This window comes from Pristiophorus japonicus, chromosome 7, assembly GCF_044704955.1.
Source record: "Pristiophorus japonicus isolate sPriJap1 chromosome 7, sPriJap1.hap1, whole genome shotgun sequence".
Taxonomy (NCBI): domain Eukaryota; kingdom Metazoa; phylum Chordata; class Chondrichthyes; family Pristiophoridae; genus Pristiophorus; species Pristiophorus japonicus.
The window spans coordinates 8,162,690-8,181,198 of NC_091983.1; the positions used below are offsets into that span (position 1 = coordinate 8,162,690).

The window sequence follows — 18,509 nt, forward strand, 5'->3', positions numbered from 1 at the left end:
CTTGAAGTCCCAAGGGATCCGAGCATCCCTTGGGAGCACTGTATATAAGCCGGCCCCCAAGGCCTGTTCCTCACTCTGGAGTGTCTTAATAAAGATGGAGATCACTGTTACTTTAACCTCCCTGTGTGCAGTCTCATGTGTTCGGAACACAATAACTGGCGACGAGTATACGAATCCAACGCAAAGATGCAGCAAACTGTGGGCATCCTGGAGAAGTTCTGAGGGGGAGGACTGGGAAGCCTATGTCCATCAGCTAGACCAGTACTTTGTAGCCAACGAGCTGGACGGAGAAGGAAGCGCTGCAAAAAGGAGAGCGGTCCTCCTCACGGTCTGCGGGGCACCTACCTACAGCTTCAAAGAATCTTCTGGCTCCGGTGAAACCCACAGATAAGTCGTATGAGGAGCTGTGTACACTGGTTCGGGAGCATCTTCACCCGAGGGAGAACGTGCTGATAGCGAAGTATCGGTTCTACACATGCCAGCGATCTGAAGGTCAGGAAGTGGCGAGCTACGTCGCCGAGCTAAGGAGACTTTCAGGACAATGTGAGTTTGATGGCTACCTCGAGCAAATGCTCAAAGACTTTTTTGTATTGGGCATTGGCCATGAGACCATCCTACGAAAACTTTTGACTTAGAGACACCAACCCTCAGTAAGGCCATTGCGATAGCATAGGCGTTTATGTCCACCAGTGATAACACCAAACAAATCTCTCAGCACACAAGTGCTAGCAATGTTCAGAAATTAACTGGAACTGTGTTTGCAAGCAGAAATGCACAGGGCATAAACTACGAGTCTGCAACTGCCACCAGGACTCACGTGACCCTGATGACCCTGAGTCCGCAACAAAGGATGAATGCAAGGCAATTCACACCTTGTTGGCGTTGGAGGCTTCCATTCAGCCGATTCAAGCCACTTCAAAAAGGGTATGTTTGCAAGAGCTGTGGAACAATAGGGCACCTCCACAGAGCTGCAAGCTCTGCAAAACCTGCTAACCACCACGTGGCAGAGGAAGATCGGTCCATGCTGGACCAAAGCAATTTCGAGCCTCAGAGAGAAGGCAGCTGCTGAAGTACACTGGGTGCACACATATTCGATGAAATGTCCACTAAAAATGCTAAACGTAAACTTGAATGGCTTACCCGTAGCCATGGAACTGGACACTGGCGCTAGCCAATCCATCATGAGTAAAAAGATGTTTGAGAGACTGTGGTGCAACAAGGCACTCAGGCCAGCCCCGAGTCCCATTCAGACGAAACTGAGAACATACACCAAAGAGCTTATCACTGTCCTGGGCAGCGCCATGGTCAAGGTCACCTAGGAGGGCACGGTGCACGAACTGCCACTCTGGATTGTCCCGGGCGATGGCCCCACACTGCTTGGAAGGAGCTGGCTGGGCAAAATCCGCTGGAACTGGAATGACATCCGAGCGCTATCACATGTCGATGAGGCCTCATGTACCCAGGTTCTTAACAAATTTCCTTCCCTTTTTGAGCCAGGCATTGGAAATTTTTCCGGGGCGAAGGTGTGGATCCACTTGGTCCCCCAGAGGCACGACCCATTCATCACAAGGCACGAGCGGTACCTCATGATGAGGGAGAGAGTGGAAATCGAGCTGGACAGGCTGCAACGCGAGGGCATCATCTCCCCAGTGGAATTCAGTGAGTGGGCCAGCCAGATTGTTCCAGTACTCAAAAGTGATGGCATGGTCAGGATTTGCGGCGATTATAAAGTAACTATTAATCGTTTCTCGCTACAGGACCAATACCCGCTACCTAAGGCAGACGACCTATTTGCGACGCTGGCAGGAGGCAAGACATTCACCAAGCTCGACCTGACTTCAGACTACATGATGCAGGAGCTGGAGGAGTCTTCGAAGAGCCTCACCTGCATCAACACGCATAGGGACTGTTCATCGACAACAGATGCCAGTTTGGAATTCGGTCGGCTTCAGCGATCTTCTAGAGAAACATGGAGAGCCTACTCAAGTCGGTACCACACATGGTGGTCTTTCAGGACGACATATTGGTCACGGGTCGGGACACCGTCGAGCACCTACAAATCCTTGGAGGTCCTCCAGCAACTGGGCTGCGGCTGAAGAGGTCGAAATGCGTCTTCATGGCAACAGAAGTGGAGTTTTTGAGGAGAAAGATTGCGACGGACGGCATTCGGCCCACAGAAGCCAAGACAGGCTATCAGGAAAGCGCCCAGGCCACAGAATGTCACGGAGCTGTGGTCGTTCCTGGGACTGCTCAACTATTTTGGTAACTTCCTACCAGGGTTAAGCAGCCTCTTAGAGCCCCTACATATATTATTGCGTAAAGGTGAGAACTGGGTATGGGGAAAAAAAAAACAAGTAATTGCTTTTGAGGAAGCCAGAAACATTTTATGCTCCAACAAGCTGGTTGTATTGTATAACCGGTCTAAAAGACTTGCGTTAGCATGTGATGTGTCGTCATACGGAGTCGGGTGTGTATTACAACAAGCTAATGTTGCGAGGAAGTTGCAACCCGTCGCCTATGCCTCCAGGAGCTTGTCTAAGGCTGAGCGGGCCTACAGCATGATTGAGAAAGAGTCATTAGCGTGTGTGTTCGGGGTAAAGAAAATGCATCAGTACCTGTTTGGCCTCAAATTTGAGCTGGAAACCGATCACAAACCCCTCACATCCCTATTCGCTGAAAACAAGGAGATAAATACTAATGCCTCAGCCCGCATACAAAGGTGGGCGCTCTCTTTATCAGCATATAACTGTGCCATCCGCCACAGGCCAGGCACCGAGAACTGTGCGGATGCTCTCAGTCAGCTACCACTGCCCACCACGGGGGTGGAAATGGCGCAGTCTGCAAACTTGCTGATGATGGCGCAGCCCGCAGACTTGTTGATGGTCATGGAAGCGTTTGAAAATGATAAATCACCTGTCACGGCCTGCCAGATTAGGACTTGGACCAGCCAAGATCCTCTGCTGTCCCTAGTAAAAAAAAAACTCTGCACTGCATGTGAGCTGGGCCAGCATCCCCGTTGAAATGCAAGAGCTAATCAAGCCATTCCAGCGACGAAAGGACGAGCTGTCCCTTCAGGCAGACTGCCTGTTGTGGGGTAACCGCGTAGTGCTACCAAAAAAGGGCAGGGAGACGTTCATCTCGGATATCCACAGCACACACCCGGGTATAGTAATGATGAAAGCGATAGCAAGATCCCACATGTGGTGGCCGGTATAGACTCTGACTTAGAGTCCTGTGTACAGCAATGCAGCATGCGCGCTCAGTTGAGCAATGCGCCCAGAGAGGCACCACTAAGTTTGTTTTCCTGGCCCTCCAGACCATGATCGAGGATCCATGTAGAGTATGCGGGTCCGTTTCTCAGTAAAGTGTTCCTGATGGATTGAATGTGAAATAATGTCAGGAAGCACCACCACTGCCACCATTGAAAGCCTGAGGACCATGTTTGCCACCCTCGGCCTGCCTGACATATTGGTCAGTGACAACGGGCCATGTTTCACCAATGACAAGTTTAAAGAATTCATGACCCACAATGGGATCAAACATGTCACCTCGGCCCCGTTTGAACCAGCCTCCAATGGGCAGGCAGAGCGGGCAGTACAAACAATCAAACAGAGCCTTAAACGAGTCACAGAAGGCTCACTCCAAACCTGCCTGTCCCGAGTACTGCTCAGCTACCGCACGAGACCCCACTCGCTCACAGGGGTGCCCCCGGTTGAGCTACTCATGAAAAGGACACTTAAAACCAGACTCTCACTGGTTCACCCCAACCTGCATGATCAGGTCGAGAGCAGGCGGCAGCAACAAAATGTAAACGATGGTCGCGCCACTGTGTCACGGGAAATTGATCTGAATGACCCTGTGTATGTGCTAAACTATGGACATGGTCCCAAGTGGATCGCGGGCATGGTGATAGCTAAAGAAGGGAGTAGGGTGATGGTAGTCAAACTAGACAATGGACAAATTTGCAGAAAGCATCTGGACCAAACGAGACTGCGGTTCACAGACTGCCCTGAACAACCCAAAGTAGACACCACCTTTTGAGCCCACAACACACACCCAAAGGATCAACGACACCACCCCAGACCAGGAAATCGAACCCCTCTCGCCCAACAGCCCAGGCTCACCCAGAAGCCCTGCAGGACCAACAACACACCAGCCCAGCGAGGGCACAGCCAAGACACCAGAACAGACATTTGTACCAAGGCGGTCCACCAGGGAAAGAAAGGCTCCTGACCGCCTCACCTTGTAAATAGTTTTCACTTTGACTTTGAGGGGGAGTGATGTTGTGTAGCTGTAAAGCATGCACTCCCATGTTCCGCCACCAGGGAGTGCATCCCCTGAAGTTCCAAGGGATCCCAGCATCCCTTGGGAGCACTGCATATAAGCCCGTCCATCAAGGCCTGTTCCTCACTCTGGAGTGTCTTATTCAAGACTGAGATCACTGTTACTTTAACCTCCCTGTGTACAGCCTCATCTGTGTTAGGAACACAATAATAAGATAAAGCCATGATCTTATTGTATGGTGGAGCAGACTCAATAGGGCCGAATAGTCTACTCCTGCTCCTAATGCTTATGTTTTTATGGTCTCAACTTGGATGGACAATAAATGTGGCCTGGAGGCCATCACTCGCAACAAGAGAATACAAAAAATACCAGCAAGCATTGGTGTAAATAAAATCATCTTGTTTGGAACATACAGCATCTGACTTCTCCTTGCTATTGAAGATTGGAGAGATAACACAAACTTTACTTGCCAAAAGTCCTATTGCTGATCTGCTTTCAGCATACGTTATAGCAAAACATAGATTTTACACAACACAAGACTTATTTTCACTTACTAGATTGCTGATTTACAGTTTGCAGAATCCCATGTGTGAATGTTCTATGTACCAGTCAGAATGTAGGTGTAAAAATTGGGCTTGAAGGAAATCACCTTCAGTAATGTCCTGGTTCTTCAGTTATGCTGGCCCTGCACAAAAACAACTAAAATACCTCGAACAAAATCACCCAGTATATTTCATCGTTGCACTGTTGCAGAGATAAGTGTGATTAATGAGCTGTTTATCTCCTCTTGGTCAAAACAAACTTTGTGCCAGTAAGTTACTTTTAACTATATCTGCAGCACACTGGAGTGACACAACAGTCACTGCATGGAGCACAACCCAAGTGCAACTTCCCAATGGATAGTGGCACAGTCATTTTAAATTTAACAACGCATTTAGCTAAAATGATCAATTTACTCTCTGCTTTTGTGACAAAGGATCAAATCAAAGCATTGACACTGCTTTTTCTTTCAAATATTAAAAAAGATCTGTGTACTTGCAGCATTTACTGGTTTCGTTTCAAAAGTCTTTCTGCCAGTCTGTGATGTCGACCAATCCACATAGCAGACATCTCTGACACGGCTGCCAGTCAGATTTCTTCTCTGCTGAACAATTTTCTTTCACCTCACTGAAGTTGCATTTGCCTCCTTGGAGGTCTTACATAGAAACATAGAAAATAGGAGCAGTAGACGACCATTCGGCCCTTCGAGTCTGCACCGCCATTCAATATGATCATGGCTGATCCTCTATCTCAACACCATATTCCCGCTTTTTCCCCATACCCCTTGATGCCTTTTGTTTCTAGAAATCTATCCATCTCCCTCTTAAATATATTCAGTGACTTGGCCTCCACAGCCTTCTGTGGTAGAGAATTCCACAGGTTCACCACCTTCTGAGTGAAAACATTTCTCATCATACATTTCCTACTCCTTATCCTGAGACTATGACCCCTTGTTCTAGACTTCCCAACCAGGGGAAACATCTTCCCTGCATCCAGTCAGAATTTTATACATTTCAATGAGATCCACTCACATTCTTCTAAAGTGAATACAGGCCTGGTCGACCCAATCTCTCCTCATACAACAGTCCTGCCATTCCAGGAATCAGTCTGGTGAACCTTCGCTGCACTCCCTCAATAGCAAGTATATCCTTTCTTGGGTAAGGAGACCAAAATTGCACACAATACTCCAGGTGCGATCTCACCAAGGCCCTGTGTAACTGTAATAAGGTTCAGGTGAGGCAGATTTGTTTGGCTCGGTTGTAATTTCTGCAATTCTCTGCCCCAGAGGGCTGTGGAGGCTCAGTCGTTGAGTATATTCAAAACAGAGATCCACAGATTTTTGGATATTAGGGGAATTAAGGGATATGGGGATAGTGCAGGAAAGTGGAGTTGAAAATCACCCATGATCTCATTGAATGGCGGAGCAGGCTCGAGGGGCTGAATGGCCTACTCTTGCTCCTAATTCTTATGTTCTTATGGTCCCTTGATCATCATTTCAGGTCCACCTGCGAGCTGTATGAAAAGATGACCGACAGGTCTGGGAGAAGTCACTATGTGGTGCACGATACTCAATGTCACCAAATAATGTGCCCAAGAAGAACTGAATCTTACTGGCAATGTGCATTTGTTTAGTGACTTAAATGCAATAAAATGTCACAGTGCGCTTCACAGTAGAGAAAAGGACCGGCTGCCGAACCTATCTGGGAGGCGATCGAATGCTTGCTCAAAATAGATTTTTAAAAGATGGACATTACAAAAGCAAGTAGGGAGACTGGTCATGGGATCAAGGGAGTTGGGAAGAAAGAAGTGAGGCAAGGCAAATGAAGGTTCTGCCATTGACGATGGAGCACAAGAGGCTGGAATCAGAGGACTGGGGGATATGGGAGGCATGGGAAGGTTGGAAGAGCCAGAGAGATTTGTAGATGAGGACAAGGACAACCCTTTTGAGGATAGGGAGCCACTAGAGGTCAACAAGGATAGAGGCGATGAGCAAGTGGTGCTCAATTTGGGATGATTTGGAAGGAGGAGGTATTTTTTTTAATTTTTTTTAAATAAATTGTTTTGGAGATGTGGGTGACACCAGCATTATTTATTGTCCATCCCGAGCTGACCTAGAGGATATCAAGAGTCAACCACATAATCACATGTGCACAAGACCAGATAGGTTCTCATTGCTGAAAGGCATCAGTGAATCAGCTGGATTTTCACAACAATCAATACAACGCAGTTGGTGAGGCGAGAGTCCGGGGTCGGAGGCCTATAAAAGGCGTACTTGTGCAGCTACAGGGAGAAGGCAAAAAAGAAGTAGAAAGAAACAGAAAGGTGACGTCACAGCCAAGGGGGTAAGTGATTGGCTGGTGATTGGTGAGTAGTTTTTCTTTCTTCTCTTCTATAACAGTGAGTAAACTTTAGCATTGTGGTTGCCTATCTAAGGGTTAAGTCATGACAGGACAGCTCGGTCACGTGTTATGCTCCTCCTGTACCATGTGGGAACTCAGGGACGACTCCAGTGTTCCTGACGACTACGTGTACGGGAAGTGTGTCCGCCTGCAGCTCCTGACGGAGCGCGTTGCAAAGTTGGAGCTGAGGGTGGATTCACTCTGGAGCATCCACGATGCTGAGAATGACGTGAGTAGCACGTGTAGCGAGTTGGTCTTACCGCAGGTGAGGGGTCCACAGCCAGATAGGGAATGGAAGACCAGCAGGAAGAGCAGTGCAAGGAAGGTGGTGCAGGGGTCCCCTGTGGTCATCCCCCTGCAAAACAGATTCACTGCTTTGAGTACTGTTGAGGGGGATGACTCATCAGGGGAGGGCAGCAGCAGCCAAGTTCATGGCACCGTGGCTGGCTCTGTTGAACAGGAGGGGAGGAAAAAGAGTGGGAGTGCGATAGTAATAGGGGATTCAATTGTAAAGGGAATAGATAGGCGTTTCTGCGGCCGCAACCGAGACTCCAGGATGGTATGTTGCCTCCCTGGTGCAAGGGTCAAGGATGTCTCTGAGCGGGTGCAGGACATTCTGAAAAAGGAGGGAGAACATCCAGTTGTCGTGGTGCACATTGGTACCAACGACATAGGTTTAAAAAAAAAAGGGATGAGGTCCTACGAAACGAATTTAAGGAGCTAGGAGCTAAATTAAAAAGTAGGACCTCAAAAGTAGTAATCTTGGGATTGCTACCAGTGCCACGTGCTAGTCAGAGTAGGAATCGCAGGATAACTCAGATGAATACGTGGCTTGAGCAGTGGTGCAGCAGGGAGGGATTCAAATTCCTGGGGCATTGGAACCGGTTCGGGGGGAGGTGGGATCAGTACAAAGCGGACGGTCTGCACCTGGGCAGGACCGGAACCAATGTCCGAGGGGAGTGTTTGCTCGTGCTGTTGGGAGGAGTTAAACTAATATGGCAGGGGGGTGGGAATCAATGCAGGGAGACAGAGGGAAACAAAAAGGAGACAAAAGCAAAAGACAGAAAGGAGATGAGGAAAAGTGGAGGGCAGAGAAACCCAAGACACAAAACAAAAAGGGCCACTGTACAGCAAAATTCTAAAAGGAAAAAGGGTGTTAAAAAAACAAGCCTGAAGGCTTTGTGTCTTAATGCAAGGAGTATCCGCAATAAGGTGGATGAATTAACTATGCAAATAGATGTTAACAAATATGATGTGATTGGGATTACGGAGACGTGGCTCCAGGATGATCAGGGCTGGGAACTCAACATCCAGGGGTATCCAACATTCAGGAAGGATAGAATAAAAGGAAAAGGAGGTGGGGTAGCATTGCTGGTTAAAGAAGAGATTAATGCAATAGTTAGGAAGGACATTAGCTTGGATGATGTGGAATCTAAATGGGTAGAACTGCAGAACACCAAAGGGCAAAAAACGTTAGTGGGAGTTGTGTACAGACCTCCAAACAGTAGTAGTAATGTTGGGGAGGGCATCAAACAGGAAATTAGGGGTGCATGCAATAAGGGTGCAGCAGTTATAATGGGTGACTTTAATATGCACAAAGATTGGGCTAACCAAACTGGAAGCAATACGGTGGAGGAGGATTTCCTGAGGGCATAAGGGATGGTTTTCTGGACCAATATATTGAGGAACCAACTAGGGGGGAGGCTATCTTAGACTGGGTGTTGTGTAATGAGGGGGGATTAATTAGCAATCTCGTTGTGAGGGGCCCCTTGGGGAAGTGTGACCATAATATGGTGGAATTCTGCATTAGGATGGAGAATGAAACAGTTAATTCAGAGACCATGGTCCAGAACTTAAAGAAGGGTAACTTTGAAGGTATGAGGCATGAATTAGCGAGGATAGATTGGCGAATGATACTTAAGGGGTGGACTGTGGATGGGCAATGGCAGACATTGAGAGACCGCATGGATGAACTACAACAATTGTACATTCCTGTCTGTCGTAAAAATAAAAAAGGGAAGGTGGATCAACCGTGGCTATCAAGGGAAATCAGGGATAGTATTAAAGCCAAGGAAGTGGCATACAAATTGGCCAGAAATAGCAGCGAACCCAGAGACTGGGAGAAATTTAGAACTCAGCAGAGGAGGACAAAGGGTTTGATTAGGGCAGGGAAAATGGAGTACGAGAAGAAGCTTGCAGGGAACATTAAGACGGATTGCAAAACTTTCTACAGATATGTAAAGAGAAAAAGGTTAGTAAAGACAAACGTAGGTCCCCTGCAGTCAGAATCAGGGGAAGTCATAACGGGGAACAAAGAAATGGCGGACCAATTGAACAAGTACTTTGGTTCGATATTCACTAACAACCTTCCGGACATAAAAGAGGGGTCAGAGGGTCTAGTAAGGAGGAGGAACTGAGGGAAATCCTTATTAGTCGGGAAATTGTGTTGGGGAAATTAATGGGATTGAAGGCCGATAAATCCCCAGGGCCTGATGGACTGCATCCCAGAGTACTTAAGGAGGCGGCCTTGGAAATAGCGGATGCATTGACAGTCATTTTCCAACATTCCATTGACTCTGGATCAGTTCTTATCGAGTGGAGGGTAGCCAATGTAACCCCACTTTTTAAAAAAAGTAGGGAGAGAAAACAGGGAATTATAGACCGGTAAGCCTGACATCGGTAGTGGGCAAGATGATGGAATCAATTATTAAGGATGTCATAGCAGCGCATTTGGAAAGAGGTGACTTGATAGGTCCAAGTCAGCATGGATTTGTGAAAGGGAAATCATGCTTGACAAATCTTATGGAATTTTTTGAGGATGTTTCCAGTAGAGTGGACAAGGGAGAACCAGTTGATGTGGTATATTTGGACTTTCAGAAGGCTTTCGACAAGGTCCCACACGAGAGATTAATGTGCAAAGTTAAAGCACATGGGATTGGGGGTAGTGTGCTGACATGGATTGAGAACTGGTTGTCAGACAGGAAGCAAAGAGTAGGAGTAAATGGGTACTTTTCAGAATGGCAGGCAGTGACTAGTGGGGTACCTCAAGGGTCTGTGCTGGGGCCCCAGCTGTTTACACTGTACATTAATGATTTAGACGGGATTAAATGTAGTATCTCCAAATTTGCGGATGACACTAAGTTAGGTGGCAGTGTGAGCTGCGAGGAGGATTCTATGAGGCTGCAGAGCGACTTGGATAGGTTAGGTGAGTGGACAAATGCATGGCAGATGAAGTATAATGTGGATAAATGTGATGTTATCCACTTTGGTGGTAAAAACAGAGAGACAGACTATTATCTGAATGGTGACAGATTAGGAAAAGGGAAGGTGCAACAAGACCTGGTGTCATGGTACATCAGTCATTGAAGGTTGGCATGCAGGTACAGCAGGCGGTTAAGAAAGCAAATGGCATGTTGGCCTTCATAGCGAGGGGATTTGAGTACAGGGGCAGGGAGGTGTTGCTACAGTTGTACAGGGCATTGGTGAGGCCACACCTGGAGTATTGTGTACAGTTTTGGTCTCCTAACCTGAGGAAGGACATTCTTGCTATTGAGGGAGTGCAGCGAAGGTTCACCAGACTGATTCCCGGGATGGCGGGACTGACCTATCAAGAAAGATTGGATCAACTGGGCTTGTATTCACTGGAGTTCAGAAGAATAAGAGGGGACCTCATCGAAACGTTTAAAATTCTGATGGGTTAAGACAGGTTAGATGCAGGAAGAATGTTCCCAATGTTGGGGAAGTCCAGAACCAGGGGTCACAGTCTAAGGATAAAGGGTAAGCCATTTAGGACAGAGATGAGGAGAAACTTCTTCACCCAGAGAGTGGTGAACCTGTGGAATTCTCTACCACAGAAAGTTGTTGAGGCCAATTCACTAAATATATTCAAAAAAGAGTTAGATGTCATCCTTACTACTAGGGGGATCAAGGGGTATGGCGAGAAAGCAGGAATGGGGTACTGAAGTTGCATGTTCAGCCATGAACTCATTGAATGACGGTGCGGGCTAGAAGGGCTGAATGGCCTACTCCTGCACCTATTTTCTATGTTTGTATGTTTCTAATACCTTTGTAGTTAGTTTTTTTTCTGGGAGTCCACAATTTCCAGATTTATTAAATTTTGTGTCACAACTTACAATGGTGCAATTTGAAGTGGCCTCCAAGTTCCTAGTCCAGTGCCATAACCTCTAGACTTCCCTACCCATTAACCCGAGGCCAGCAAGGAGTGTGTTAGAGAAACAAAGTTTCGAGGTGATGAGTAAGGGGATACTCCTGTGCTCTATTTCTAATTACAACACGTTTTTGTTCTCTCCAGTTTTGAGAAAAATCATTGCTTGTAGTTTGTGTTATCTTCAGTTGCTTGATGGTAGTTGGGAATGCCAGCTTACCCCTGAGATTGGGTCTATCAGAAATGCAAACTCAAAAGACTTGTAATTATATAGCACCTTTCACAACCTCAGGACATCCCAAAGCACTTTACAGCCAATGTACCTGAGTAATGTAGGAAACGTGGCAGCCAATTTGTGCACACAAAGATCCACAAACAGCAATGTGACAATGACCAGATACAGCGCAATCTGTTTTTGTTCCCCCAAGTGATGTTATGTTGGTTGAGGGATAAATATTGGCCAGGACACTGGGGGGTAACTCCACTGCTCTTCTTCAAATAATGCTATGGCATCTTTTACATCCACCTACATGGGTGTTTTTTTTTAAATATACAAGACGGAGACAAAGCTGGGAGAGACTTCAGAAACCTGCAGTACATAGCCACCTAGTGGCCAAAATATGCAATTACATCATTACAGTGTAGCGCAAAATTGAATGTGAAATGATGAAATAGCGATTTTCAAATGCTGACAGAAAAGTGACAAGATTTGTAGACAGGAAGCACAAAGCAAAAATATGATCATTTATAGTCTATTGAATAATTTATCTACTTAGCTCAAAAAGCTCGACACCATCCAGGACAAAGCAGCCCGCTTGATTGGCACCCTATCCACCACCTTAAACATTCACCACCACCGGCACATTGTGGCTGCAGTGTGTACCATCTACAAGATGCACTGCAGCAACTCGCCAAGGCTTCTTCGGCAGCACCTCCCAAACCTGCGACCTCTACCACCGAGAAGGACAAGGGCAGCAGGCGCATGGGAGCACCACCACCTCCACGTTCCCCTCCATGTCGCACATCATCCTGACTTGGAAATATATCGCCGTTCCTTCATCGTCACTGGGTCCAAGTCCTGGTAGTACCTTCACCACATGGACTGCAGCGATTCTAGGCGGCAGCTCACCACCATCTTCTCAGGGTCAATTAAAGGATGGACAATAAATGCTGGCCTTGTCAGCAATGCCCACATCCCACGAACAACTTAGCTTTGATTGATGTATACCGGAAATAATCTCCACCCTACAACCTCTATTTGTCATTTAATGGGTAGATCCTGGTGTTTAACCCTTCACTGGTGGTAGAAGATCATGTGCTAGGATCAAAGTGTATTTAAATTTAATATTCAGCTCACAATTCAAGCATTTCTCCAACTTAAAAATATTTTCCGCTACAACAGAGTAGCTTTGGACAACTTCACAAACAGGATTGCAAATAATTCTTATTTTAAAGCCCCACAGGGCAGAGACCCATAAATGAAAACATTGGAAAAATCAGATTCAACCAAATTTTTTTATATTAGGCTCGTTTATCATTAAGCACATAGGGAGGCCATTCATCCCATCGTGCCCGTGTTGACTCTCTGAAAAAGAGGTTTATACAATTAGTCCCACTCCGCCCTGCTCTTTCCCTATAGTCCTGCAAGTTTCTCCTTTTTAATTAGAGATCCAATTCCTTTTTGAACGTTACTACTGAATCTGCTGCCACCAACCTTTCAGGCAGTGCATTCAAGATCATAACAGCTCCCTACGTTTAAAAAAAATTGTTCAACCCGATCTGGCCTCTCAGGTGGGTGTAAAAGATCCCATGGCACTATTTGAAGGGGGTTTCTCCTCAGTGCCCTGGCCAATATTTATCCTCAACCATCATCACTTTAAAATAAAAAAAACAGATCATCTGGTCATTATCTTACCACTGTTTGTGGGAGCTTGCTGTGCACAAATTGGCCAAAGCGGTTCCCTACATTACAACAGTGACTACACTCAAAGTACTTCATTAGCTGTAAAGCACTTTGAGACACTGAGGTTGTGAAAGGTGTTATATAAATGCAAGTTCTTTCTTTTCATTAGGTTAAATACAAGAGATTTAGGGCAGACTGCAGAGTTGCAAGGTGGGGAATGTACGACCAGAGTGTGTGTTTGAAGTAGAAAAGCTATTTAAGAGTAGGTTACATTGACAGTTGAAGGAAAGGGGGATAAAGGGATATGGCAACAGGGCAGCACATGGGATAGGGATCCCTATTCATGTGGAAAATTACCTACACCAACACCTACAGCTTGGACTAAAAAGCATATTTCCATGTTGTAACTTGTGTAATTCTAAGTACACAAAACAATAGGACAAGAGGACAAAATCTACGGTCTTAGAAATACCGACACCTACACAAGAACTGTGAACACACAATCACAATTTCGGGCCCATGGAAATCAGGTTTAAAAATGCCAAATACTTAGATCAGTCAGAAAGCAAGATAGATTACAAGCAGAAAAGTTCACAGCCTCTAGTCAAGAGTTCAGGTACTAATGTGGGTAAAGGAGGAGCAGAATAGTTTATATCAGACAAATACTGCAGAGGACGGAAATCTGAAATAAAAACAGAAAATGCTGGACAGACAAATGCCAAGTGTTTCCAATATTTTCTATTTTTATTTCAAGTCATTACCAGGAACTGCGCAATAAAAGGACTGGAATCCACATCACAATTATTTGAGATCCTAGATTACAACAGCAGCCAGGAAATTACTCTCCCATTTCTTTTAACACTGCTGAGAGTTTAAATTTGTTGACTTTTTTTTTCATTTTTAGATCTATTTGTGCCCGACATATTGTTTAAAATCAAGAACGCTCAAGGTGCAAGTTCACAACATTACAACCATAAGTTGATCAAGAAATAATCTGACAATTATGGAATGCATTAAACAGCATATGTAGCAATTGGTTAATGAAGTATTATTGGAAGGTTATGTCACTTCTGCATTACAAGGTCAAGTATGTACGTCATACCTGCTGGCACTCATGGTGATATACAATGGTAGCAACACAGAGTGGCACAATACCCTTTGTTTGAGCATCCTTATGGGACACTCCTGAAAAGCCACACAAAAAAAAACACACACTGTATTCCTTTGGATGTGATTACAGTATAAACAATTGATCCCTCAGTATCGATAAACTGCTTAAGTTATGATGTTGCTGTTTGTTACAATGACTCTGATTAGGTTACAGGGTAATATGCAGTATCACACAGATAATCAAATATCACTGGTATACAAAGCTTTATGCAAAATAACAGCCATTCCACACAGACCAAGTTAAGCAGGTTAAATGGAGAGAAATATAAAGTAAGTTTAATTACGGTTTTAAAACCCCATTCATATCTGGACATTCTGGTCTTGCTCGTACAGGTGTTAGAAGTTGTCTCACCAAACTGGGCCGTCAGCAGTCATCAGCTCCTTCACAAATAGCCTTCCACTGGCACAAATTTGTCCTTACTCATTACAGAGGCTATCTGCAAAGGAAAAGGGCAGCATGAGCACCAGAGTCAAAAGTCTTTCCACTCCAAATCAGTTAATAACCACACCCTGCGATCCTCTAATGACAGGAACTCATTTCTATTCAACAGAGAAAAAGTAACAAATCCCAGCCTGTGACCAGTCCAAGGGGCTTCACTAACTTTACTACTGGGGGGGGGGGGGGGGGAGTAAAGTATAAAACTACATACAGTTAGGCAATTATGCTGAAGAATTTAAATGCTGAGCACGATTGCATGTAAAAACAGAGGCAGCCAACCATATCTTCACCACTTTTGAGTATGATTAACAGAATGGGCTTTCAAAGGTCAATTAAATGTCAACATGTTTAAGGTTATTTTCTCCCCCATCTCCATCCACTCAAAACTTTGAAGAACTGCAAGTCAACGTTGGAGCCTTTGTTTTTCCTTTTAAAACAAGAAATTCCGATTCATAATCCCGTTACAGCAAGGTAGAGATTGTGCCTTTATTGTTAAACTGAAAACTTGCAATTCCAACAAAACAAAATGTACAGACTTCATGGTTAGCTTGGCTCAATGGCCCGAGTTTGAAGGCTGCAGATTCAAGCCTCACTCCAGGACCGGAGCACATAGCCGAGGCTAAATGTAGTACTGAGATTACATTATCAGGGGGTTTCCATTTATTCGGAGATGTTAAACCGAGGACCCGTCTGCCCCCTCAGATGGATGGTAAAAGATCCCACGGCACTATTTGAGAAGGAGCAGGGAGTTCTCCCGGTGCCCTGACAAACATTTGTCCCTCCACCAACACCACAATTAACTGGCGAATGATCACATTTGCCATTTGTGGGACCTTACTGCATGCAAATTGGCTGCCACATTTGCCTCCATCGCAACAGCAACTACACTGCTAAAGTAATCGTTGGCTGCAAGGTGCTTTGGGCAGTCTTGAGAGCATGTGAAATGTGCTTGTATAAATACCAGTTCCTTCCTTACAAGCAACAGTTTCATTGTTGTACTTATCAGGAGTGATTTTGGCATTTATTTCAGGCAGGGAACAAAGAGGGAAGATGGAACGGGGTATTTAAAGAATTCAACTCACAGTGGAATCTTTCAATCTGAAACCAGCAGCCGAACACACATACAAGAGAGAAACCCAGGTTCAGCTCATGTACCAACATAAATAACCAACTGACTAAAAGTATAATTTCTTTCTTTCTTGTAGAAAGTTTTTTTTTTAAATCACTGCGTTGCATCGGCTTCACAGCCCATGATAACTCGGGAGGCCAGGAGATTATATACAATCAGTGCGTTTACTGAAATTCACCTACAACATTCCCACAAATGTAACTCTGTAGCTGTAGTATAAAAAGCTAAATTAACCATCACCTGTCTTATCTGCAAAATAATCTGCACCTTTAACCAGCGAGATCCTGAGCTGCCCAATCTGTAAGATCGTGAAGCTGTAGACTTGCAAGATCTAATTACTGACCCTTTGAATTCTTCATTATTGCATGGAACCCTGACAGATATCTGCCCCAAGGTGACAGCATTTCATTTACAAGATGTTGAATCAGTTTGGGTGGAGATAAGTAATAACAAGGGGAAAAAAAAGTCACTGGTGGGCATACTTTATAGGCCCCCTAACAGTAGCTACACTGTTGGACGGAATATAAACCAACAAATAATGGAGGGCTTGTAATAAAGGAATGGCAATAATCATAGGCGATTTTAACCTTCATATTGATTGGACAAAGCAAATTGGTCAGGGTAACCTTGAGGAAGAGTTCATAGAGTGTATCTGGAATAGTTTCCTTGAACAGTACTTGCAGAACAGGCTATCTTAGATCTGGTACTGTGTAATAAGACAGGATTAATAAATTAACTCTTAGTAAAGGATCCTCTAGAAATGAGTGACCATAACATGGTTGAATTTCAAATTCAGTTGGAGGGTGAAAAAGTTGGTTCTCAAACCAGTGCCCTAAGCTTAAATAAAGGGGACTTACAAAGGTATGAAGGCAGTGTTGGCTAAAGTGGACTGGGAAAATAGATTAAAGTATGGGACGGTTGATGAACAGTGGCAGACATATAAGGAGATATTTCATAACTCGCAACAAAAATATATCCCAATGAGAAGGAAAGACTGCAAGAGAAGGGCTACGTAAGGAAATAAGGGATGGTATCAAATTGAAAACAAGGGCATACAATGTGGCCAAGACTAATGGGAGGCCAGAGGATTGGGACATTTTTAAAAGCCAGCAAACAACTAAAAAAATGATAGAGGGGAAAGATAGATTAAGTAAACTAGCACAAAATATAAAAACAGATAAGAGTTTCTACAGGTACATAAAAAGAGTGGTTAAAGTAAATGTTGGTCCCCAGAGGATGAGACTGGGGAATTAATAATGGAGAACAGGGAAATAGCAGAGACTTTGAACAAATATTTTGTGTCGGTCTTCACGGTAGAAGACACTAAAAACATCCCAATAGTGGATAATCAAGGGGCTATAGAGAGGGAGGAACTGGCTGCAGAAAAAGTGAATGCTTTGGTTGTAATCTACCAAAATTCCCTGGATTCTGGGGCAGTCCCAGCAGATTGGAAAACCACAAATGTAACACCCCTATTTAAAAAAGGAGGCAGACAGAAAGCAGGAAACTATAGACCAGTTAGCCCAACATCTGTCGTTAGGAAAATGCTGGAGTCCATTATTAAGGAAGCAGTAGCGAGACATTTGGAAAAACATAATTCAATCAAGCAGAGTCAGCATGGTTTTTTGAAAGAGAAATCACGTGTAACAAGTTTGCTGGAGTTCTTTGAGGATGTAACGAGCAGGTGGATAAGGGGTAGTTGGATTTCCAGAAGGCATTCGATAAGGTGCCACATAAAAGGTTACTGCACAAGATAAAAGCTCATGGGGTTGGGGGTAATATATTAGCATGGATAGAGGATTGGCTAACTAACAGAAAACAGAGAGTCGGGATAAATGGATAATTTTCCAGTTGGCATCAGTAACGAGTGGGGTGCCATAGGGATCAGTGCTGGGTCCTCAACTATTTACAATCTGTATTAATGACTTGGATGAAGGAACTGAGTGTAATGTAGCCAAGTTTGCTGATGATACAAAGATGGGTGGGAAAGCAAATTGTGAACACAAAAAATCTGCAAAGGGATATAGACAGTCTAAGTGAGTGGGCAAAAATTTGACAGATGGAGTATAATGTGGGAAAATGTGAGGTTATCCACTTCGGCAGAAAAAAAAAATAGAAAAGCAAATTATAATTTAAATGGAGAAAAATTGCAGAGTAGTACAGAGGGACCTGGGGGGGTCCTTGTTCATGAAACACAAAGTTAGTATGCAGGTGCAGCAATCAGGAAGGCAAATGGTATGTTGGCCTTTATTGGAAAAGCAGAGAAGTCCCACTACAACTGTTCAGGGGATTCGTGAGGCCACAACTGGAATACTACGTACAGTTTTGGTCTCCGTGTTTAAGGAAGGATATACTTGCATTGGAGGCTGTTCAGAGAAGGTTCACTAGGTTGGATTACATTCACAATCTGTTCAACTCAACGGTGAGCTTCTCAAAATGGTGGACAGCAAGACCTTGCCGGTTATCATGGGAAAAGCACT

The 18,509-nt window shown here is 44.8% G+C and overlaps 1 long non-coding RNA gene across 3 annotated transcripts in view; it reads right to left on the bottom strand.

Annotated features, from left to right (window-relative positions):
• Positions 1-18,509, bottom strand: part of LOC139266733 (uncharacterized) — a 109,642-nt gene that overhangs the window by 83,274 nt on the left and 7,859 nt on the right. For all 3 annotated transcript variants that reach the window (XR_011593753.1, XR_011593755.1, XR_011593754.1), the window contains exon 3: positions 14,814-14,898. This is a non-coding gene — a long non-coding RNA (uncharacterized lncRNA). The remainder of the gene's footprint in view (positions 1-14,813; positions 14,899-18,509) is intronic.